General features: G+C 34.3%; 1 protein-coding gene and 1 long non-coding RNA gene across 2 annotated transcripts in view; one reads left to right on the forward strand and one right to left on the reverse strand.

Moving 5' to 3' along the window:
* Positions 1-13,468, forward strand: part of LOC135195765 (uncharacterized) — a 275,803-nt gene extending 262,335 nt beyond the window's left edge. The window contains exon 3 of the long non-coding RNA XR_010310242.1: positions 13,395-13,468. This is a non-coding gene — a long non-coding RNA (uncharacterized LOC135195765). The remainder of the gene's footprint in view (positions 1-13,394) is intronic.
* LOC135195764 (nephrin-like) overlaps positions 1-25,547 on the reverse strand; it is a 452,421-nt gene that overhangs the window by 93,918 nt on the left and 332,956 nt on the right.

Below are 25,547 nucleotides of genomic sequence, written 5' to 3' on the forward strand. Positions count from 1 at the left end.
AGCCTAAATTATGCGACACCCTGCTGTTGATTGTTAGTTGAGGAACATCTCTTGCAGTTCTGGAGAACTGTCGTCATGACAACCATCTCGGTTTTAATTATTGCATCCTTTCAAAGGAATGAAACCCGACAAGCTCACATTGTAGATTCAGGATCTAAATTCAATAGTGTTTACCTTTGCCAATAAAGATCTCTCTCTGTACGTAAGATTTCCCGCTGTTCTTTTGAATTAAAATAGGCACTGACGTATTATTTTACATCTCTCTCTCTCTCTCTCTCTCTCTCTCTCTCTCTCTCTCTCTCTCTCTCGTTGATTATGTACATATTCGCAACCCGTTTTCGAAGTACTCATGTGCTGAATACATTTGCTAAACCATGCACGAGATTACACCATAATCACTGCGAATAAAAGTGTTCCTCGTTAGCCCTGGTCATCCCTCCTCATTTCGAGTTCACCCTCGAGGAAGAAGCACCGGAAACAAATCCCGAGATACAGAAGACGTGACGCTCGGAGTAATGAATCGTGCGCCCGGTGAGGCAGACGAAGCACGCAAGCACGGCGGAGGAACGATGAAAGAAATGCAGCCGCCATTGTTGGAGCTAAATGGAATTTGGAAGAAGAATGGAACTTCCAGGAGGAGGATTTTGGGTGAAAACCGAATTCACAGCACAATTGGGGAACCGTCATGTCTGTTGATTGATTGATCGGTTGATTCAAGGCTCTCCTGACGTCGCCTGCGGCGTCGTCGTCATTTTAGATGGTTGGGATTATCCCTAATGAGGAATGTCTAAGGTTATAAATAATTATTTTTAAGTTCTTTGATTTTTTTTTAATGTAAAATCCGTGGGGGTTAAGTTATGAACACTGGATCATCAATTATTTATGTTAACTTATGCTAACTTAACCCAGCTTAGCCCGACGTAACCAAACATAGCCCTTCTTAACCCAAGCTAGTCCAAATTAACCCAACCCAGCTCAACTTGACCTAACTTAATTCAGCCTAGCCTAACCTAACCAAACATAGCCTAACTTAACCCAGCTTAATCTAACTTAACTCAGTCTAGCCTAACTTAACCCAACCAAGCCTAATCTAACCCAACCTAGCCTAACTTAACCCAACTTAGCCTAACAACCCAACCTAACCTAACGTAACCCACCTAACCTAACCCATCCTAGCCTAACAACCCAACCTAACTTAACGTTTCCTCCCAGACCAGTGTTACAGGTATGGAGATTCACCTGTGGCCTGTAGTATGTATCCTTGGAGCCTTAGCCACTAGTTTGATTTATTGTTGTTCTGTCTTTCTATAGTGTATTCCTTTACTAAATTCAAAAGGTGGAGAAGAAGATATCTGTGGAACCTCCATCTGGAGATATGTCATCCTTAAATTCTGGGACTCTGAAAAAAAAAAGTGTTGAATTTCAGAATGACAAGTCATATAGATAGAGAGGAAATGACAAATTGCCAAGCGTTGAGTGACTGAATGACCCACTGTTAAAAAAGGTATTTAAATTTGCACGCAGTTAGTGTTGGGTTTACTGATTGATTAATTATCGCCCACAACACTGTCTTCTTAAAGCATTTAAGAGAGACAGAGCAGTGCTAAGAAACCTAACCAAACCTAACCTGACATAACTTAACCTAAGCTGACCCCATGATTCAGTATATCAAAGGTATTAAGCGCCAGATTAATAGAAAAGATTTAACTGCGTTACCTTCTAACAGGTTAAGTTGCCGTGCAGCCAACGGTAGCATAGCGCTTATTATTGTGTATACTAACAAAGTACAGTGCATTGTTGTTTATGCTAACAAATTACAGTTCAGTATTGTTTATGCTAACAAAGCTAAGTGCGTTATTGTTTGTGCTAACAAAGTAGAGTGCATTATTGTTTGTTTATGCTAACAAAGTACATTGCATAATTGTTTATACTAACAAAGTACAGTGCATTTAGAAATTCCTTTGCATTACAGATCATTCATTTGTTTTTCTGGAGATTGCTTGATACAAAATGTTATTGGAAACCCTACGACTTCTTCAGGTCATATTGTGCTTGCAGCATCACGGAAATGCTTGATTGCAGTATTTCAAAGCTGTATCTGATATGAATAGAAGTAGTAGTCAGATATTTTAAAGATCCTTTAGGGCGATTAGCCTAGTCAGCTAAAACCTGAGCGTCATTAGAAAGTTTTTTTTTTTTTTTAATCTGAATAGCGTAGTTACCAAAATACTTCTATGTCGTTTAATCCTACTTGATACATAATAGAATCCTTTCGTTTTCTGTAGGTAAAATAGAAAAAAAATTTAGCACTAGCGTCTGGTCAACATTCAATGTTAAGTAATTGTTCCGTGCATTAGAAAATGTTATTGACAGATATGATAAAAATCGTTCATGAATGTTATTTGTTTCGTGTTTGGGATCAGACCAGTGAAACAGGTAGCCTAATGCCTCTTCTTCTCCCCGAACAGAGGATAAAATAAAATAAAAAAAATAATAAACGAAAAGAGGTGGGATTAACGACGAAGGTAGCGTAGACCTGCCTCTTTGAATAAAGAAGGTTATATATGATACTCGATCTATCCTGGGCGGGAGGAGGTAACCTTCGTGGACTCATTTACAGTATTCGAGATATATATCTTCTCTACCCACTCCCCGCTTTTTTAGATGAAGAAAACTGAATTTAACATTAACACGACAGAGCAAACAGTTCCAGACCCCAACCCCTTCCACCGGAGGGAGAGAGAGAAAAAAAATTAAATCAAGACGTTACAATAAATTTACTTTCAGTTTCCCGGCGGGGGACAAAGGACGTACCCCAAGAAGAATGGGAAAAAAAATGTCCCCGGAAGAAGTATGACCTATTTGGAGTCCCTGGCTCCTTTTGTTGGAAGGGAATACATTCAGCAAATGGCCTACAATACATCTCGCTAGATTTATTTCGTCCCTGTATTTTCATTCACTTTTGCTTTTAACGGCTTGGATGCGTATTCATCCGTAAAAATATCGTCTTCATTTCAGGCGACACTGTTCTGTTGTTTGTTGCCGGTAGCAAGCATAGGAGGTATATAATAGTACACGAAGGCGCCGTCCTAGTTGTCGAACGTACGAGTATATACTAAATAAATGTTCGCAAGAGGTCTACATATCACTCGAGGACATTGCTTCAGTTTAGTTGTAGCTTATTGTAGTGATGGCAATTGAAGTATTGTCATTAAATAGTTCGTTGAACTTATGAAATAAACATAAATGGATGTTATGAGAAGTTTTTTTAAATCTTCCGGAGAAGAGGCCGTCCCAGTTTGCCTGCAACGCACAGGCACAGAAAAACACGAATGGAGGGCAGTATTCGGTAAGATAGTGATTAATGTACCTAACAAAGACTCATAAACAATTCAACTTATGCAGGATATGTATAGGTCTCTGTGCATGTATGCATGTGAGTGCATACAAGTGCGGAAATGCCAGTGTATTGGCGCACATGCATACTTTAATGAAGCCCATGTCAAATACAGGTGTAATGATTTTGATGTATTTTTCCCGTGAATTCGAAATATGTCTGATTTTTTCTCCTTCCTACTGTTTCCTTTCATTTTCATACTTGCGCATTTTGCAGTTGTTTTAAAGCAAGCTAGTTTTTATAGGATAAATTTGTCAGAATTTCCGAAAGCAAACGAATTTTCACGTTTTATGGTGTCATTCACATGTCCCATAAATTGCCGCAATAGACAGTTTTTTTTTTTTTTTTTTTTTTTAGTTTTTTTTTTTTTTTTTTTTTTTTCCTTTTTCATTTTTTACGAAAAAACAAGTTTTCTTGTCCTGGCTTCAAGGCCATTATTGCTCTGGATGCTAAATGTCGATCAGAATTTTGATTTCATTCCTTACAAAATAAATTCTTATGAATGCACAGGGTGGCTTTAAATATAAGTTAAATTCCTTGTAGAGTACTTGAATTGATGACGTTTGTCCCTCTCATACTTCGTTACTTGGGATGGCATCTGGTGAGAGAGATTGAAGATTTTAACGCTTAAATAAATCATACAGATTATTGATGTACATATGAGGTGTTATTACAGTAGTTACTTCAGTGCCTAAATGCATTTACCAGCGCTTAGGCCACACTAAATTCCACATTGATTGCGTAATTTTTACGCTTGTCCGGAAACAGTGAAAATGGTATTTTTTTTCGTAACCCCTTTAATACATAAGCTATGTCATGAGGCTTCCGCAAGTATAGATGTTTACAATAGAGGTGTGGGGTTCTATCGAAAATGTTCATAACGAAGAGAAGACGCCCTTGTGAAAAGCCTGTGATGTCATACTCTCTCTCTCTCTCTCTCTCTCTCTCTCTCTCTCTCTCTCTCTCTCTCTCTCATGCGCCGGCCACAAGAGCCATCCTTCCACTCCATAAGGATTCTTAAGTGGTCTTCAAGTATATCCAAGTGAAGAAGTACAATAAATAGAGAAAAGGAGACTTTTTTTCCTTTTCTTAGCTTTCCAGCGAATATTTTTTTTTTGCTGTTCTTAGCATTGACGTGAAATGAACTTTCCAATACCATTTAACTTCGTATGTATCTGTCATTGTTGTATGTAAGTGAACTGCTGTGAATAATCGTTTTGATATTGTACAGAAGGCAAATGGATGATGTATGCGTGAACATGAAAGAGATCGAAATGAAAAGCTATGAAAAGAAATGAAAAATTTAATAGCAATTAAGAGATGTCATTGTATTCTTTGGTGTTTTTTTCTTTTTCTTTTTTGCAGTAAATAAAAAACACCCTAAAGCTAAGAAGGTACCATATTCAAATGAACTGTATTACTACTAACAGGTCATTTGAATAGGGTATATTCATACTAACAATCAGCAGTTGAAATTTATGGAATCTTACTTCTCTCCCCCTGAATACAAGAAGGGAATTTCGCTGATTTTATACAATGTTGCTGTCAGAGCAACGATAACCTCCTTAACAATAAGGAATGTTAGAAGTGTGACCCTCACCCTATGTCGACTTCCAGAGGTCTTGTTCAAGAGAATGCTTCCCTAGGGCACCTTGAGGTCCCTAACCCTTGTGGTTCAGGCCCTCCTCACTGCTGTCTTCTTGTGACAGTTCTTGTAAGCCTCCATTCCCTGGTCTTCGTGTCTTCTTTGATTCCATCTAGTGCTTATCTCGAGTGAAGAACTCGCCTCCCAAATGTGATATTGATAGAAATATTGTCGTTTTGTAAATCGCCAAGGCTGGAATGTCGACTCCTTACTGATTCCTTACTGCTCCCCGAATGGCGTCAATAACCTAGGTGCTGTGACGCCAGTTTTAGTAGTGATAAATCAATCAATTTGGTCCAAAATTTTCATGATTATACAAATATTTTCACGGAATTAATGGCTAAATTTATAAACGTTACAATGTTTTTGATCAGACCTCAACTCTCGTTCCAGGTAACAAACAAACAAACAAAAATACATCTCTCTCTCTCTCTCTCTCTCTCTCTCTCTCTCTCTCTCTCTCTCTCTCTCTCATATCCAGAGAGAGACAGAGGGATAACAAAACGCCGGCACTTAGGCCGGGAGGGGGAGACGGAAAGCCTCTTCGCTAATGCTTGCAAGCCTTCACAAAAACCCCCCTTTGACTTCCAGAGCGTAACAGAATACCTGCTGCGTCTCTCTCTCTCTCTCTCTCTCTCTCTCTCTCTCTCTCTCTCTATCTTTATTTTATTCAGTCGCCCAACCTACCGCCCACTCTCTATCAATTCGTCCACGCACACAAATATATATAATATATATATATATAATATATATATAATATATATTATATATATATATATATATATATATATATATATATATATATATAAAGGTTTTTTGCCACGAAGGAAAAAATGAAAAAGCGAGATGGCCAAGTACTTTCGGTCCTGTTCGGACCCTTTACTGAGGCAAACTGATTTTACGGAGAGCAACATAGTCAAAAGAAAGCTTAATATACAAACTGACACTACAAGATTAGCAAGCAATAAGGGCGATTTTCACTCTTCAGAAAGGAGGAGCCGCCTGAGGGTAGCCCCAACTTGAAGGATACACACAGTAAACAAGTGATTCTCCCAGAAAACAGTACATTTTGAAAAAACACGGGAGCATATACAATTTAATATCATGAATTTTTACACAAATTCCCCCCCCAAAACCCACAAAAAAAAAAAAATATATATATATATATTATTATTAATGAAAAGACGAAAGAAAATATAAATATATATATATCGAGTAAGAGTAAGAGGGAGAGAAAATATCGAACCAGAGAGAGAGAGAGAAATAATACTATATACATGTGGGACTAATTTATTAGTTGTTCATTTATTTTAAGGTCCTTCATAAACATCTTACAAATATATGGGTCCAAATGGTACATTCCCAGACTAAGATTTAGGTTGTTTTTATTAGTGATTTGTATAATTGCAGATTTCAGTAAATTTCTTGAAACATAATCATTAGATCTAGCAATTACCGAGGTATCACCCCAATTAATAAATACAATGAGATTTTTCACTCAGATGGATAAACAGTGCATTTGAAGCCTGGGCTGTTCTAACTGAATACATATGCTGCTTTATACGTACACATAAATTTTTACTTGACTGACCAACGTAAAACGATGGGCAATCCTTACAAGGAATTTTGTAAATGATGTTGTTATTTGTTACGGGACTATTCTTAATTAGCATATCTTTAATGGTCTTGTTATAAGAGAACACTACATTAACATTAAACGATTTAAATATTGATTTTATGGTTTCAAATCCACGAAAATAAGGTAAGCTAAGTACATTTTTAGGCATTTCTTTTTCATTAATAGCAACACTATAAAACTTTTTGTGAGCTTTTTGATAACATAAATCAATTAAATGAGGTGGGTAGCAGAGATTGTTTCCTATCTTTTTTATGTATTCTATTTCTTGGTCCAGATATTGTGGACTCGTGATACGCAAAGTGCGTAGGAACATAGAAGAAAAAATAGAAATTTTAATATTAAGATGGTGGCCAGAATAAAAATGTACATATGTTAAATTATTTGTGGGTTTTCTATAAATACTAAATTTGCATTGGAAAGATTCTCTATGTATAAATACATCTAGGAAAGGGATGACATTGTTATTTTCAATTTCAACAGTGAATTTTATGAATGGCACTAAATTATTCAATTTAGACAGTAAATCATTTACATTGATACCACCAGGTAAGACTACTAAGATATCATCGACATATCGGTACCATTTTAAGGGGATAAGTGTGATATTCGGGAGGTGTTGTCTCTCAAAAAAATTCCATATATAAGTTTGAAAGGAGAGGTGATAAAGGGTTACTCATGGCCATACCAAATATTTGTTGGTAATATTCTCCATTAAAAATAAATCTGCAATCACAAATACATAACTTAATTAAGGAAATTATGTGACTAACGGACATAGGCAATTCATGCAGTACAAGTTCATTACTTAAATATTCTAGCACAGAGTCAATAGTGACTTTTGTAAACAAAGAACATACATCAAAACTGACAAAAATATCGCTAGGGTTTAGTACAATGTTATTTAATTTTTCCACAAGATCAAGAGAATTCCGGATGTGTGAATTAGATACAGTTCCTAGTAGCGGGGATAACAGTTTAGTAAGATATTTAGATAGTTTATAAGCAATTGATCCTACATTACTAATAATTGGGCGCATAGGTTTGTTTTCCTTATGAGTTTTGACTAGGCCATATAAATAAGGTAATGAGGGACACTTTTCAGTTAACTTACACAAAAGTTCTTTTTTATCTTTAAGAATTTGTTTGATATTGATATTAAAGTTTTTTATTACTTGGTCCAATGGATTTTTTGTGAGTTTTTTGTAAGTTATTTCATCCTCTAGTAAAGTATGCATGCGTGATATGTAGTCAGTTTTGTCAAGAACCACTAAACTATTGGATTTATCAGCCTTGGTAATGTGTAAGCTATTATTATTCTTCAATTCTTTTACACTTTTTCTGTAGCGAGCGGGGAAGTTATTTTCATGATAGGCATGCGTAGCACTATATGTCATGCCTTTGATAATGTCTAAATGATTTTGTGGTAGGTCACAGTATTTTTCAAACTTATTTAGAGATGTCGCTATTGATAAAGCTGAGGGTTTGTTACAAATGAAGAAAGACAACCCAAAGCCTAATGAGCGCACTGCATTATCACTCGATAAATTCACCACACTTCTAGCATTATTGGTCCAATCACTGTCGTTGATAAGGTTGTTTAATTTTCTATACAGTTTTCTAATCAAAGTGTCTGTAGTTCTGTGAAGTTTTCCATATATTTCTTGCCTTAAGGCGTGTTTCCAATCAGCGGAATCGAGTAGTTGAAGTTACGTCGGTCTTTTTCCAGTTCTTTAAATTTCTCCTTTTCCTCCATTTTCGCGGCAGCAAACTTATATATGGAATTTTTTGAGAGACAACACCTCCCGAATATCACACTTATCCCCTTAAAATGGTACCGATATGTCGATGATATCTTAGAAGTCTTACCTGGTGGTATCGATGTAAATGATTTACTGTCTAAATTGAATAATTTAGTGCCATCCATAAAATTCACTGTTTAAATTGAAAATAACAATCTCATCGCTTTCCTAGATGTATTTATACATAGAGAATCTTTCCAATGCAAATTCAGTATTTATAGAAAACCCACAAATAATTTAACGTATGTACATTTTTATTCTGGCCACCATCTTAATATTAAAATTTAAATTTTTCTTCTATGTTCCTACGCGCTTTGCGTATCACGAGTCCACAATATCTGGACCAAGAAATAGAATGCATAAAAAAGATAGGAAACAATCTCTGCTACCCACCTCATTTAATTGATTTATGTTATCAAAAAGCTCACAAAAAGTTTTATAGTGTTGCTATTAATGAAAAAGAAATGCCTAAAAATGTACTTAGCTTACCTTATTTTCGTGGATTTGAAACCATAAAATCAATATTTAAATCGTTTAATGTTAATGTAGTGTTCTCTTATAACAAGACCATTAAAGATATGCTAATTAAGAATAGTCCCGTAACAAATAACAACATCATTTACAAAATTCCTTGTAAGGATTGCCCATCGTTTTACGTTGGTCAGTCAAGTAAAAATTTATGTGTACATATAAAGCAGCATATGTATTCAGTTAGAACAGCCCAGACTTCAAATGCACTGTTTATCCATCTGAGTGAAAAATCTCATTGTATTAATTGGGGTGATACCTCGGTAATTGCTAGATCTAATGATTATGTTTCAAGAAATTTACTGAAATCGGCAATTATACAAATCACTAATAAAAGCAACCTAAATCTTAGTCTGGGAATGTACCATTTGGACCCATATATTTGTAAGATGTTTATGAAAGACCTTAAAATAAATGAACAACTAATAAATTAGTCCCACATGTATATAGTTATTATTTCTTTCTCTCTCTCTCTCTCGCCCTCTCTCTCTCTGGTTCGATATTTTCTCTCCCTCTTACTCTTGCTCGATATATATATATATATTTATATTTTCTTTCGTCTTTTCATTTATAATAATTTTGGGGGGGGGGGAAATTTGTGTAAAAATTCATGATATTAAATTGTATATGCTCCTGTGTTTTTTCAAAATGTACTGTTTTCTGGGAGAATCACTTGTTTACGTGTGTATCCTTCAAGGTGGGGCTACCCTCAGGCGGCTCCTCCTTTCTGTAGAGTGAAAATCGACCTTATTGCTTGCTAATCTTGTAGTGTCAGTTTGTATATTAAGCTTTCTTTTGACTATGTTGTTCTCTGTAAAATCAGTTTGCCTCAGTAAAGGGTCCGAACAGGACCGAAAGTACTTGGCTATCTCGCTTTTTCATTTTTTCCTTCGTGGCAAAAAACCTTTATTTATACATAGCATCACGTTTCATATACTTCGTGATCAAGTTATTCATATATATATATATACATATATATAATATATCATATATATATACATATATATATACATATATATATATATATATATATATATATATATATATATATATATACTATATATATATATATATATATATATATATATAATATATATATATATATATATATATCATATATATATTATATATATGTATATATATATATATATATATATATATATATATATATATATATATATAATATAAATATGTACATATATATATATATATATATATATATATATATATATATATAGAGAGAGAGAGAGAGAGAGAGAGAGAGAGAGAGAGAGAGAGAGAGAGAACTCTCTCTCTCTCCACACAAATATTCTGATATCAGTAAACCACATACACACGAAGACCTTAAAATAATAACAGAGTACAACAACAATAATATTAAGAACAAAACCCTGGTTGGTTAACTATGGAAGAACACACCACCTGCTTCCCTCGGGCGTCTTTTTCATCCTCATCATCCACCTCATCCATCATCCAGACACCTCATTTCCATAATAGTACACCGCCGTTGGATTATTGACAAGTCGAATATATTGCTTGAAGCAGCCCGCTAAGTCAATAAGGGCGCCTCTTAAAGGAACCTTTTTAAAGCCATCTTTTAAAGTACTGTGTGAATGCCCAGCTTGGAGAGAGCAATAGTGCAGTGTGCCTTGAATTGCCTTTGCAAAGGGTGCTCGGCATTGGTTATTTTCCGGGTGCTGTGTCAAAGCAGTTTTATTTTGTTATTAGATTATATACATCAGGGACTCTGGTTTATGGCGAAGCAATTTAAAATGTGAAAGGGAATTTTAAATATATTCATTCTATTCCTGGATTAAACTCAAGACTTAAATGGATTATATTCTGGTTCAAGAGACATATGAAGGTTTAGCATTATTTATTTCTTCTGCATTATTTTCTTCGATTGCACTTTGTCCTTTTTATTAGATTATCAGGGCCTGGTTTATATTCTCAGACATCCAGCAGAGACGTTGGGATATGAGGACTTAGATTAGAAATTATTTTTCTTATATTCTAAACTAGATTTTATAAAGGGTGAATGTTTCTTCAATGGAGGATTGACTTTGATATGTATCTTAGTATTTGAAAGGAACATAAAGGATTTGTATTGTTTAGACTGGATTTTCAAAACAGGCACTCTGCTGTTTTGAATGGGCAGAGGAGTTGTCCTGTTAATCAGTCGCGCTGAAACTTTTGAAAGATGGCAGTGTACTTTAGATAGACTGGAATAACCACGGGGTTGTTTCTTTGTTGGTAAAGATAAAAAAGAACATTGTTATGTAATGAAATGATAATTTATTCGTATTCACACTATTGGCAGTTAATGGCTTGGATTATCTCGGTTTCATTCATTTCCGAGTTTCTGAAAATGCTTCTTTGCCTATTAGATAAAACAGATGTTTATTTTATATATATATATATATATATATATATATATATATATATATATATATATATATATATATAATTGCTATGTACTTTTGTTTTAATGAAAATTGATATAATGTATTGATAATGTGTGAACTATTTTATATCATATACCATCTAAGACTATAAAATAATGCAGAATTTTAATTGATATTGGATTTGTTTACTTTTGAACACTTACTTTATATGAGTTTATAGCCTTACTACATTTCATAATGTAAATATATAATTTTAATTACAGAAGATGAAATCGGAAGATTTTGAAACATCTTTACGGAAATAAAAATAAGAAAACTTAAGGAATTTTATTCAAGATGAAATATGTCGACTTACTGTACTCTGACCCTGAGGAATTACGGAAACTATATAGATGCCATGAAAGCATTTACAAGAAAACTGTGCATAGCAAATGGTCTAGGGAGTTTAACACCATATATATATATATATATATATATATATATATATATATATATATATATATATGCGTGGGTGTGTATGTTTGTGTGGTTTGGTGTGTGCATGCAATATGTCGGTTGAAAGAGAAAATAGTTCTTTGTAAGAAACGAAAGAGCACTTACAATCATGGAAGCGTAATCAACCCAACATATTTTACGGTAGGAGATCCTTTTACCGGGCATTTACAACGAAATTATTTATTTAGATTTACGACCTGCTGGGAGTTTTGAAGGACTAAAAGCCGCTCTTCGACAGCAATTCATGAATTTTAAACGATGTCAATAGAGGTCACTTAAGCGCATTCAGTGCACATTAAGACGCTTTCAGTCCATGACAATGGGACATCTGTGTTCGGACGCACCGGCTCCGGCTACGGTTTCGAATTGCAGCCGCGAGTGAGTCGAAGTCTTTAGTTTGATGGACGGGAGTCGTAGAAAAAACTGAAAGCGGATTAAATATCGATAAGTATCTAACTGTATCCTTTATGTTAACTTCGATTGGTTTTCCTACGTCTTATTGAGAAATATTTTTCATTTTTATTTCCATTGGTAATCGGAAACAAACGTCAGTGTAGTGAGAAATATTTTTCATTTTTATTTCCGTTGGTAATCGGAAACAAACGTCAGTGTAGGGTTTTTGGGTCGGGAACGTTCGGGTAATATAATTTTTACTTCACATTCGTTTTTAATTCTTCCCTTTTTGCTTCATATGTTTTGTTTTGTGTATATTTCACTATTATGTGTTTGTCAGTCATATCAGGCTTTGACAACAGAGAAAACGTTGCTGCTGCATTCCCTTCTGTGAAACCTGGTAAATTGTCTTGATTGTTAACTACACTGTAATTCCCCCTTTTCGCTTCCTCTGGAGGTAAGCCTACAAACTACTTTGTTATTATTGATTATTGTTGTTCTTGTTGGAGCGGTAGGAAAGCCCTATGGAAAAGCCTAAAAAGGTCTGAAAAGGCTGTGTCGCGTTGAGTTTAAAATACGGGAAATGTAGGATAGGATATTTAAGATGTATTTATTAGAATGAAAATGTAAAAGAAAAAATAAATAATGTGCATGTTAAACAGTACAGAAAAATTATTTTTTTTTTATAAAGTATAGCGTATTTATTTTAATTTTCGATGGTGAAACAATGCTCTATTTGAACATAGATTTTAGCACGCGCCCCGAGTAAGCTTGAAGGTCGGATCACGCATTGTGTTTTATATTTATTTTATGTACATTTTCTTACTCGTACAAGTTAGTTTCTTTCATCAATTTCTTTCCTTCCTAGCAGCAATATACAATGAAGCTTAAAAACAAGAAAATAAAAAAAACCAGTACGCCAATATCGACCAATCAAAATTTTAAAGAAATGATAAAAGTCGTCTATTAAAAAAAATATTCCGCTGAAATAAAACGTAATGAATCTTGAGAGGACTGAGGTTAAAAACCGATTTCTCACCGATGATTCAATACGGCTCGTTTAATGGCATTTTTATTCTTCTTCCTTTGGCAGATGTGAAATCAAGGCGTGATGGATAGTTCGGGCTGATCCCAGCAGAGGAGGAAGGAGCCGTTGCAAAGGTATATATATATATTTTTGGTTTCGTTTTGATTGTTCTGGGTTTTTGTATATTTTCGGGAGGAAAGAACTGACTTCAGTATTTCTCTTTATATTTTATTCTTATTTGCATTTAATTGAGGATTTATTTTTGTATTTGATTTTATTGTCCTTGTCCTATTTTCGTGTATTTTAAGGAAGTAGATATTTATTTAATGCTACTTTTTTTATTATATTTGGGAAATTATTACTTGAATATTTCTTGAACCATCTACCTGTTTACTATTTTGTTATTAAGAGCTTCTACTGGAAATAGCCAGTTAACCACTTCCTTTGTGTAATTCCAAGTTCTTCTTTCTCTTTTGTATTGAGGAATTGATTACTTATTTATGTAATACTTACTGTTTTTATCTGAGAAATTATTGCTTCAACATTTTTTGAACCATCTACCTCCTCTGGACGAAACAGCCGCTTAACGACTTCATATTTTTTTTAACTACAAGTTTTTTTTTATTTATTGACTTACGGGAAATCATCGATTGCATATTTTTTATATTGTTCTTTAAGAGCTTCTTGACGAAATAGCAAGTATAAAAAAAAAAATAAAAATAAAAACCTGCCGTGTCAAGTGAGACGCCCAGCGAAGTTTTTTTATTTTTCCTCGATTGACTTATCCACCCGATCTCGTCTCGAGTCATTGGATATTGCAACTGGCCATTCTCTCTCTCTCTCTCTCTCTCTCTAAATCCTTCTGGAGGCGGCAATCCAATACCTTGCATGAATTGTCATTTCATTCGCCTTTCTCGAGGAGACGTGTCGGATACCGCGAGTTAGGAACCGCTGTAAAACTGACTTTATTCGAGCGCAATTGGACGCCGAAAGAACTGACTCTCTCTCTCTCTCTCTCTCTCTCTCTCCTCTCGTCATCTATCTCTCTCTCTCTCTCCCCTCTCTCTCGGAAAAAAGTACAGAAACCCAACTGTTAGTCCACCGTGAGAACATATTCAAAAATATGAAAAGCGGAAATGAAACAGATGTGGTTTATCTAGACTTTGCAAAAGCTTTTGACAAGGTAGACCATAATATATTAGCGAAGAAAATTAGAAAACACAATATCGTGGATAAAGTAGGAAGATGGTTAAAAGAATTTTTTCACAACAGAAAACAGATAGTTATTGCAAACGATGAGAAATCGGATGAAGCCAAGGTAATATCCGGTGTGCCACAAGGTACGGTGTTAGCTGCAATACTGTTTGTTATTATGATTGAAGACATAGACAGTAATGTTAAGGATTCGGTAGAGTAGTTTCGCCGATGACACAAGAATAAGTAGAGAAATTACTTGTGATGAAGATAGGAACGCTTTACAAAGAGACCTTAACATGTATATGATTGGGCAGAGGTAAATAGGATGGTATTTAACTCTGATAAATTTGAATCAATAAATTATGGAGACAGAGAAGGAAAGCTATTTGCATATAGGGGACCTAATAATGAGACAATCACAAATAAGGAAGCAGTTAAAGACCTTGGTGTGATGATGAATAGGAACATGTTATGCAATGATCAAATAGCAATTCTATTGGCAAAATGTAAGCAAAAATGGGAATGTTGTTACGGCACTTCAAAACAAGAAAAGCTGAACACATGATTATGCTTTATAAAACATATGTTCGTAGTCCACTTGAATATTGCAATATGATATGGTACCCACACTATCAAAAGGATATTGCACAAATAGAGAGTGTACAAAGGTCCTTTACAGCTAGAATAGAAGAAGTTAAGGACCTTGACTACTGGGAAAGACTACAATCCTTAAAATTATATAGTCTAGAAAGAAGAAGAGAACGCTACATGATAATTCAGGCATGGAAACAGATAGAAGGAATAGCAGAAAACATCTTGGAACTAAAAATATCAGAAAGAGCAAGCAGAGGTAGATTAATAGTGCCCAAAACTATACCAGGAAAAATAAGGAAAGCACACAGGACATTAATCCACTACGCACCAGCATCGATAATGCAGCGTCTATTCAATGCGTTGCCAGCTCATCTGAGGAATAAATCAGGAGTGAGCGTAGATGTGTTTAAGAATAAGCTCGACAAATATCTAAACTGCATCCCAGACCATCAAGATTGGAAGATGCAAAATATACCGGAAGATGTATTAGCAACTCTCTGGTAGACATTAGAGGTGCCTCACACTGAGGGACCTGGGGCAACCCGAACAAAATGTAAGGTCTGAAGGTAAGGTCTCTCTCTCTCTCTCTCTCTCTCTCTCCACGCACACAGCAATATGGTAAGTGTATCTTGAAAGTACTCTCTCTCTCTCTCTCTCTCTCTCTCTCTCTCTCTCTCTCCACGCACATAGCAATATGTTAAGTGTATCTTGAAAGTACTCTCTCTCCCTCTCTCTCTCACAGCACTATGTTAAGTTTACTCTCTAACTCTCTCTCTCCTCTCTCTCTCCCACACACCTATAGCACTATGTTAAGTTTACTCCCTCTCTCTTTCTCTTTCACTCAAGGTTGGCTCTCTCTCTCTCTCTCTCTCTCTCTCTCTCTCTCTCTCAGCCGAGGCGAGATATTTCATATTCATTTGAAGCCAGACGTTTCAGTTACGCTTTCGACTTCTGCCAAATCTAAAGAAAGGCGGATGTCAATTCTTACGTGGTCGATCGACTCGGGTTATGTAACCGACAGAACGTGGATAAAGATCAGTCTCTTTTTGAAGTCAATCAGCGCTGGAATAAAAAGGCTGAAGATCCACGTTGATATACCTTACAGAACAACGATAAAAAAAAAACGAGTAATATAGACGGTCCTTTTCGTTTTGAAATTGATGCAGATTGTTGTTGATTAGAAAATTTAGGCTTGTGGACCGAACAAGACAAGCGCCAGACGAATTTGTTCGTGTCCTAGCTGCTTGTAATCTCTCTCACTCCTTTTATTGTACCTCCGTTCTTATTCTCTGTTTTTTTATTTGGCTTTTCACCTTCTCTAGCAATTTTTCGCGGTGCAGCTGCGAGGTTCTCCTCCCGTTACACCTCTCAAACTTTCTGACTGACTTGTTTGCCTTTCAGCGCTGAGTAACCTCATAGGTCCTAGTACTTGGTCCTTGTACTTGGTCTTTGTCATAAATTCTATATTCTATTCGATTCTAAACCCAATATGAATCCTTTTGAATTCGGGCTTAAATTATAATAGCGCAACAAAAGTAAATTGAATTATTATTTACATCTAATGAAGGATTTGTTTAGTCAGATGAAATCTTAAAACATTCGGATTTTAGACCTAAATTAGACATGTTTAAATTTTCTTGCCTTGTAGGTCTGAGTTTATGTAGAAAAACGGGAATGAAATAGAGTGTATATGTTTGTGTGTGTGTGTGTGTATTTAATTTTATTATATATATATACATATACATATACGTATATATATATATAAATATATATTATTATATATACATATATCAATATACATATATATTATATAAGGGAATTTTTTTAAACCTTCACAATAAATTTAAAAAAATACTTTGACGAATTCTACATAAAACCCAATCTGTTATTTTAGCAAAACTGTTTTTGTAAGTTTTAATGATTACTACTAGGGAGGGTTCATCATAGCGAATGCTTTCTTGCGTTTTAAATACACCTGTTTTTTTAAGTGGAAATACTCATTATGCAAAGATAAATAGTAAAAAAATAGTTTTAAAAATTTGTTGGAGTTGTCATGAAAATATAAGTAACTTCAAATATTGAAAAGTAAAAGCCACTGAATGATGTGATAATGAGAAAAAAAAACTGAAATCGATTATTTTTATTTAGTGAAACAATCAAACGTGTTTGAAAGGCACGAAATAGAATTTAAAAATTGGAAAAGAAAAGTTGGGCAACAAAAATATTCATGAGAGTAAAATTTTGAAAAACTTGAATAACGCAAAAAAATAAAAAAATAAAAGAGAAAAATCGTAGGTAACCCAAATAATCACTTCTACATCGGAGCAAACTACAAAATCGCCTTTTTGTTTGTACAGCGGAGCTGGGTTTAAAGGCACTGCAGAAACACTCAACGTAAGCCATGCCACTGCCATGACGTCACGACTAGTGCCACCTTTAACAAAAAAATATAAAAAAAATTCGAGAACGAATTTCATCCCTTCTCGTATCACAGCCCAGAAAAAAATAAGAGAAATAAATAAGTGAAAGAATAGTAGAAAATATACAAATTGTAAAGAATAAATTCCTGAGTAAGAGATAAATGATTGAAGTGACTGGGCTAAGATTATTATTGATGTTGAAACTGGCATCATGAGACGCGTGTTATTTTTGACCATGATTTAATCCCCAGCTGCGGTGTTGAATATTGCAAGTCGAAAACCGGTCTAGTATGTCAAACTAATAATAATAATAATACATGGTATATTCATATCATCCAATCAAGTATCCAGTCAAAAATAGATAGTTAGTAATAATAATGATAATAATAATAATAATAACTAATAATAATAATAATAATTATTATTATTATTATTATTATTATTATTATTATTATTATTATTATTATTATTATTGTTGTTGTTGTTGTTGTTATTATTATTAATTCGCACTATGCAGCCATCCTTTTCGACACGACATGCTTCAGAGGTCTACTTCTTTCTCATGTTATTATTATTATTAACCAAACAAAAACTTCTTTCAGTTTTCTTCTGCAGATTGAAAAAGAAACCCACAAAATTACTGTGTATAACGTGTTTACTTATAAGCATTTACATTTTATTTTACTCAACCCTCGAGTACTTAAAGGGCGACGATAGGGCCTGAAACTACTCGAGTGTGGAGTAAAATAAAATGTAAATACTTATAAGTAAACAACGTTATACACAGTATTTTTGTGATTATTATTATTATTATTATATTATTATTATTATTATTATTATTATTCTCATAGTAAAAACGCCTAGACATAACTAAAGCATTCACAAAGCAAACGAGTAGCGTAAAAAAAAAAATACACCATTAATCGAAATATATTAATACCAAGAATCTTATCAAAATGATTTTCCTTCCCAGACCAAACCAGAGAGGCAGAATATCAAGATACTTTTTGAGACGAGGAAGAGAATTTTTTTTTCTTTTTCCGCTCAGGTATATCGAATTCCCTGATTACTCCCGGCTTCTGTCAACGCTTCTGACAGCAGGGATTCAAAATTCGTGGGTTTCTTCACGTTCCCTTCAGCGGACGAAGGAGCTCGGGTGAATATATAGTGTAAGTATTTATGTATATGTATTTATGTACTAACTATATATATATATATATATATATATATATATATATATATATATTGGCATTAACTGATACCTATCTTGATGGCTCAGTGGTTCCCGTCGACTGAAGTCGTTGGTAGGTGCAGTGTCCAGTGTTCGAGACACTCCAGTACCAATCCATTTATCACTTAAATAATTCTTCGGTGATCATTCCCGAAGTAGCGTAAATATATATATGTATATATATATATATATATATATAGATATGTGTGGTCATATATATATGTATATATATAAAGAGAAAAAGCCACGAATGGAAAGTGTGGAATCAATGGAGTACCACTGCAAGGCCTTTCGACTCTCGTCCTTTACTGAGCAGATAGAGGACGAGAGTCTAAAGGCCTTGCAGTGGTACTCCATTGTTTCACTTTCCTTCGTGGCTTTTGCCTTTATTTATATACTCATCAACGTTCCAAATTTGTGCGTGTATTCTTTACATAATCTTATATAAAACCATGCAGGCTCTTCGAGTTCACAGCTGAACGTATCATCAAAGAATAAAGAAGTAAAAGTTCATCCTTTCAACTATTTATATGAAAGGATTCAGGTTTCCACCTAGTCGGACAGTCGGCTTCGGTAAATCTTTTATCGCCATTTCGGTATAAGATACAAGACTGTATTTCCTTTGTGATATGTTCCAGTTTTGAATTGTTTTCTCGTTACTTAAATAACAAACGTGATACATTTCTCATTACTGAATATTTAGGTAATTATTGTTGCATATGTACTCATAATTTTTTATTTCATTTTATTTTCTATAGTTTATACAGTTATTGATTTTTGTTAGAGAGACTTTTTGGTATCGATTTGCCTTTCATTGAATGAATAAATGGTAAGCTTTATATTCAGTTCAGTTATGGTATTTTTCCCGTGAGAATTTTACGTATTCCTTCCGACGTAATTTTTCATGAGGCGTTTCAAAATTTTATAAAAAATCATTAAACGCCCGATTATCATAAGCAGGACATTACAAGGGAGATATGACAAGCTATTTACTATCAAGGTTATATTGAAATTCCGCATGAAATTTATACTTGGACATGTAGGCAGCAGAAGGGTTGAGAGACCCAAACCGACATAGACGAGGGACAGTGAGCAGGAACCTGATGTCGAGTGGAGAATTGTGGAAGTGAAAGCACACGAAAGACGTGATTGGGGGAATTTCAAAGCTGCCATTCGCATCTCACGGCGTTGGATATGATTTATGATGATGATAAATACGCTTCCTTATTTAGATTTTTATTTTTTGAAATAAATTATTCATTTACTTTAGCGATCGTCATTCCAAGACAAGTAACGAGTAATACAAGAGAGACAGAGAGAGATTATGGATGCTGTCTAATCTTACATCATCCTGCGTTGGGACTATGACAGAGTAAAGGGAATGAGAAGAGGGGGTGGGGGTGATGTTGGTTGGTTGGTTGGAATCCGCATCGTCATCTCCGCTTGAATGCAAAGTACAGGACAAACCACGAACGCTTTGTGTTAAGCACAAGTGTCATTGCTGTATCTGTCTTTGCATCTCTCCAAAAGTATACAGACATAACCAACTATCTATCTATCTATCATAATATATAGATATATATATATATATATATTATATAGATATATATATATATAATATTATATATATATATATTAGATATATATATATATATATATATATATATATATAGAATTTCGTGAAAAAAGAAAGATTGTTAGCAACATCAGAAAACCTCTAGCATCGTTAAATCTCTCTCTCTCTCTCTCTCTCTCTCTCTCTCTCTCTCTCTCTCTCTCTCAAAATTATTATGAAAAAATTGTATCTCGTTCAGTTGTCATACTGTGTAAAAACCTAGGTAATATGTAGATTCCATTACATACATGAAAAGTCTCTCTCTCTCTCTCTCTCTCTCTCTCTCTCTCTCTCTCTTCACAGAAATGGAAATTTCACCACGCATTTCATCGCGTTATTTTGAACCTACAACCAAGGCCTCGCAGCGTCAGTTTTTATATCGACAAGAAATCGAAATTATGTGTCGCGACAAGGGATGTGACTGCGGTCTTGATGGTGAAAAACTTGAGAGAGAGAGAGAGAGAGAGAGAGAGAGAGAGAGAGAGAGAGAGATACTTTTCACGTGCATAATGGAAACTACATATTACCTAGACCTTTCACAGATTTATATAATATATATATTAATATTCAATATGAGAGAGAGAGAGAGATCCAAAAATTATAATTAAGATAATTTAGCTAAGGATTTTCCATAAGAAATTTATTAAGTTTTCACCAAAGATAATTTCAGTGTTACTCCTTGAGCTGGCATCATCGATTGTCTTTTTATTATTATTATTATTATTATTATTATTATTTTTTTTTTTTTTTTTTTTTTTTTTGCTCTATCACAGTCCTCCAATTCGACTGGGTGGTATTTATAGTGTGGGGTTCCGGGTTGCATCCTGCCTCCTTAGGGGTTCCATCACTTTTCTTACTATGTGTGCCGTCTCTAGGATCACACTCTTCTGCATGAGTCCTGGAGCTACTTCAGCCTCTAGTTTTTCTAGATTCCTTTTCAGGGATCTTGGATCGTGCCTAGTGCTCCTATGATTATGGGTACGATTATTATTATTAATTATTATTATTATTATTGTTATTATTATGATGATTATTATATTATTATTATTATTTATTATTATTATTATATTATCTTATTATTATTATTATTATTATTATTATTATTATTATTATTATTATTATTATTATTATTATTATTATTATTATTATTTGTCTAAGATTATGTATATTATACATGTATTTATAGATATGATTTTATATATATGTGTGTATTATATAAATATATGTATATACATGCATAGTTAATATGAAATATGTCTTATATGAAACTCCTTTTAAATTTTCACTTTTTCTTATGTGATTTTGCTACGGTGTCACTAACCTAGAGATTTTAACGAGTGTTTTAATAACCATAAATCAACCAATCCTGCGAAAATATTTTATACATAAATTAACGAGAAACCTCACTTGAATATGACCGATATATTTCACACTCATTCGATCGATATCTTTAGAGAATTCACACTATTTACTATTACTTACAACAGTGTTTACGATATTGCAAGACAAGGGAGCAATAAATTGCATACGCAAGGGCTATGAATAATTCGACTGTTTGCTGTAGATTACAGGAATTTGCTTCGATAGATTATCTATTTCACCCCGTTCAAGCGATGATGCAATGCATTACTTACCGTATTTACTCAAACAGAGTTATGTTTGTTAAGTGGTTAATTTAGTATTGCTTCTTTCTTTTATAGGTGATCTCTTCTTTCTGTATTTCTCACCACCTTTTGTTGCTTCTTTCTAATGAACGCCATATTCTTTGGAAGCTTGAATTTCAAGTCAGTGGCTCCTGCGGGGTTGTTTCCAAGTGAATAGGGTTCATCTATTGAATGATAATGATAATAATAATAATGATGATGATAATGATTTTGCGAACTAACTTTAGATCGCATGGATGTGCACTTCAAATTACGTACCTGTCATGAGTAGCACGGATATTTGCAATAGATTGCGCTTATTTGCACGGAATTCCACGACGATCTGAAGAGGCAAAATTGATAAAAACAAACCCCTGCTGTAGAGGAAGTGGGAGATGAACTGTATTTAAAAAACGAAATTAATAAAAATTCGTATAAACGAGTAATTGAGTTTATTCTAATGTGTCCAGAGTATGATAGGCAATCCCGTGGCTTTAACAAAACAAACATTTGTCAGAAAACACTATTGGTAAATAGCCAAAGAACTTCAAATGGATCTTGTGATCTTAATACCAGAGCCTACAAGCGCTAGGCATTTTAAGTAGAATGCATTTAACACCCTGGAAGAATACAATAAGAGAACCTCCTGCTCGTTAGAGAATGACTGGAAACAACGTTCCAGTCGCTGAAACGCTGGAATGCGATTAGCATCCACACGGGAATGGAATGAGAGAGCGAGCTGAATGTGAATAAACTCTCATAATTTCTCGGCATAAGTGAGTAGCGATTAACTTACTGCTGGATACGGAATGACCGGAAACCGCCTTGCGTTAGTGGACATAATGCGAAGTGGAATGTCGTTATAACATCTTGCTGAAAAGTGGGGAATGAGGAGAGACGGTCATCCTGATTGGAATGCGGTGAACATCATGGTCTAATGGAATGAAGAGGAGAGTTGGGGAAATGACCTTTCAGAATGAAAGGAATCTACGGAGTGTCAGAGGAAATGGGATTCATCTCTCCATAGGACACAGAATTTTGTGATTTAAAAGCGCTCTGATTCTCTCCAATCCAAATGATTATTCTTTATATTTTTATGATTTGCTGATTATATTTGTGAATGAATATCGTTAAGGATCTGAAAACTTTATCAGGTAGTATTTACATATGATACTGTTTTCATTCATTCAAGTATTATGAAATGAGAAATACTCATTGTGGTATTTGTATGTAGGTACAATTGGATAAGGTGTAGTATATATATGTTATATATATATATATATATATATATATATATATATATATATAGTATATATATAATATATACCTTATCCAATTGTATCTACATACAAATACCACAATGAGTATTTCTCATTTCATTAATACTATTGAATGAATGAAAACAGTATCATTTGTAATACTACCCGATAAAGTTTTTAGATCCTTAACGATATTCATTCACAAATATAATCAGCAAATCATAATAATATAAAGAATAATCATTTAGATTGGAGAGAATCACAGCGCTTTTAAATATATATATATATATATATATATATATATATATATATATATATATATATATATATATTACATGTGCATGTTAGAAGAGAATGATACCGCAAAGCGAAAGAGAGTTACCCAAAATCCCCATATTGACACAGCGGCCCAAAACGTGTTTAATTTTGGTAGAGAGATTATACGCAAAGCGAAAGAGAGGTTACCCAAAATCCCCATATTGACACAGTGGCCCAAACGTGTTTAATTTTGGTAGAGGGTCAGGAACTAGAATAGAATAGGTTTCCAGTCCAGTGTCCCAAATTTTTTATTTTTTATTTTTTTATTAACGTCGCGTTATGCTGTATTAATTTTCCGGCCAAACAATCCGAGCGGTTTATTCATGTTTCATTGACAATAACAGCGATTACCGATTCATAACGTATTTGCTTTGTAACCGGAATGACCGGAGCCGATCGCGGATTGGTTCGGTCGAGATCGAAATGGTTCGTTCGGCAGCGCGTCGCCAGATAAACGCTTCGATGCGTCGTCGTGTGCTTTTGGGAAGCGGCGGATCTTTCTGGCATTTGCCAGCGCTGTTAGTTGTTGCTGTGTTTGCTGCAAGCAAGCCTTATGCTGTGCAAGGGCGGACCTGAGTGGCAGTTGTTGAACGGATGAAGTGCTGTGTGTGAGTTTCAGCCAGCCTCTTTGGTACGTTCTCGTAAATGCCCCTACTGATAAGATGAAGATCATAGTACTTATAATAGTAGCGATTTTATTATTAGTTCCTGTTGTAGTGATACGAATGCTGATGCCGATGGTAGTGGTGGCGAAGCGCTTTATAGGAATTATGAAATTTTCGAAATGTATATTTTTGAGTTTACATTTTTGTTTTTGTTAAAAAAAGATTCATGTGTGTAAATATGCATACCATATATACGTATGTATGTATGCTATATATATAATATATATATATTATATAATAATAAATATGTATACCATATATCAGTATGTATGTATGTATATATTATTAATATATATATATAATATATATATATTTATTTATATATATGCAATGTATATATTAAAGTATTTGTATTTGTATATATATATATATATATTATATATATATATATATATATATATATATATAGGATGTTCCTCTTTAAAGTGAAGCATTCAGCGATTTTCACAGATGTTTGTAAACCGAAATAGAGAGAGAGAGAGAGAGAGAGAGAGAGAGAGAGAGAGAGAGAGAGAGAGAGAGAGCAATAACTTAGAAGAGAAAAAGGAATGTTATACAAACCTACAATTCTGAAAGGACAGATCTCCATACATTTAACGATTAAATGATTCAGTTGGAAAAGTTGAAGCTTATAAGCTGTTAATGCCCCATCAATATCGAGCCTAAATAATTCAGCCCAGGTGCATAACGAATCCTTATTTTTAGTTTTAATTAATGACATTGTTGATTAGACGAGGCGAGAAAACAATCCGTCGCCTTGTCGTTAACCGAAGTTGCAAGTCATCGCGTTTTACCTCCTGTTGAATGATTGACTGACAGCAGCGTCTTCTCTGCCTTCACCCCTTGCGAGTTTTTTTTTTGTCTTTTTGTAGTAGTAGTAGGTTATAATGCTGTCTGTCAGTTAGTTTTTCAATCCATTAAACTCTCGTCAGAAAGGTCGTATTGTAGGAATGACGTCCAATCACCTTTAAAAGAGAGAGAGGGAGAGAGAGAGAGAAAGGAGAAATAAAGAAAGTGAACTTTCTCCGAAATGGCGAAAGTGTTGCATCGAATACCTGGAGTTCTGGTACCACCACCACCGCCACCCCCTCCTCCCCCTCTTCTTCTTCTTCTTCTTCTTTTAATTATTCGAATCTGGTTAAGATGAAGATTGCGCTGCATACGAGATTACCATTTCAATTTCCATCTCGTGCAATTTTGCCCCTTGGGTTGAAAGGCATTGCGGAGATTACAGAAGCATGGGAGAGGTGGAGCCGTGAATATATATATATAATATA

Source organism: Macrobrachium nipponense, chromosome 16, assembly GCF_015104395.2.
Source record: "Macrobrachium nipponense isolate FS-2020 chromosome 16, ASM1510439v2, whole genome shotgun sequence".
Lineage (NCBI taxonomy): Eukaryota > Metazoa > Arthropoda > Malacostraca > Decapoda > Palaemonidae > Macrobrachium > Macrobrachium nipponense.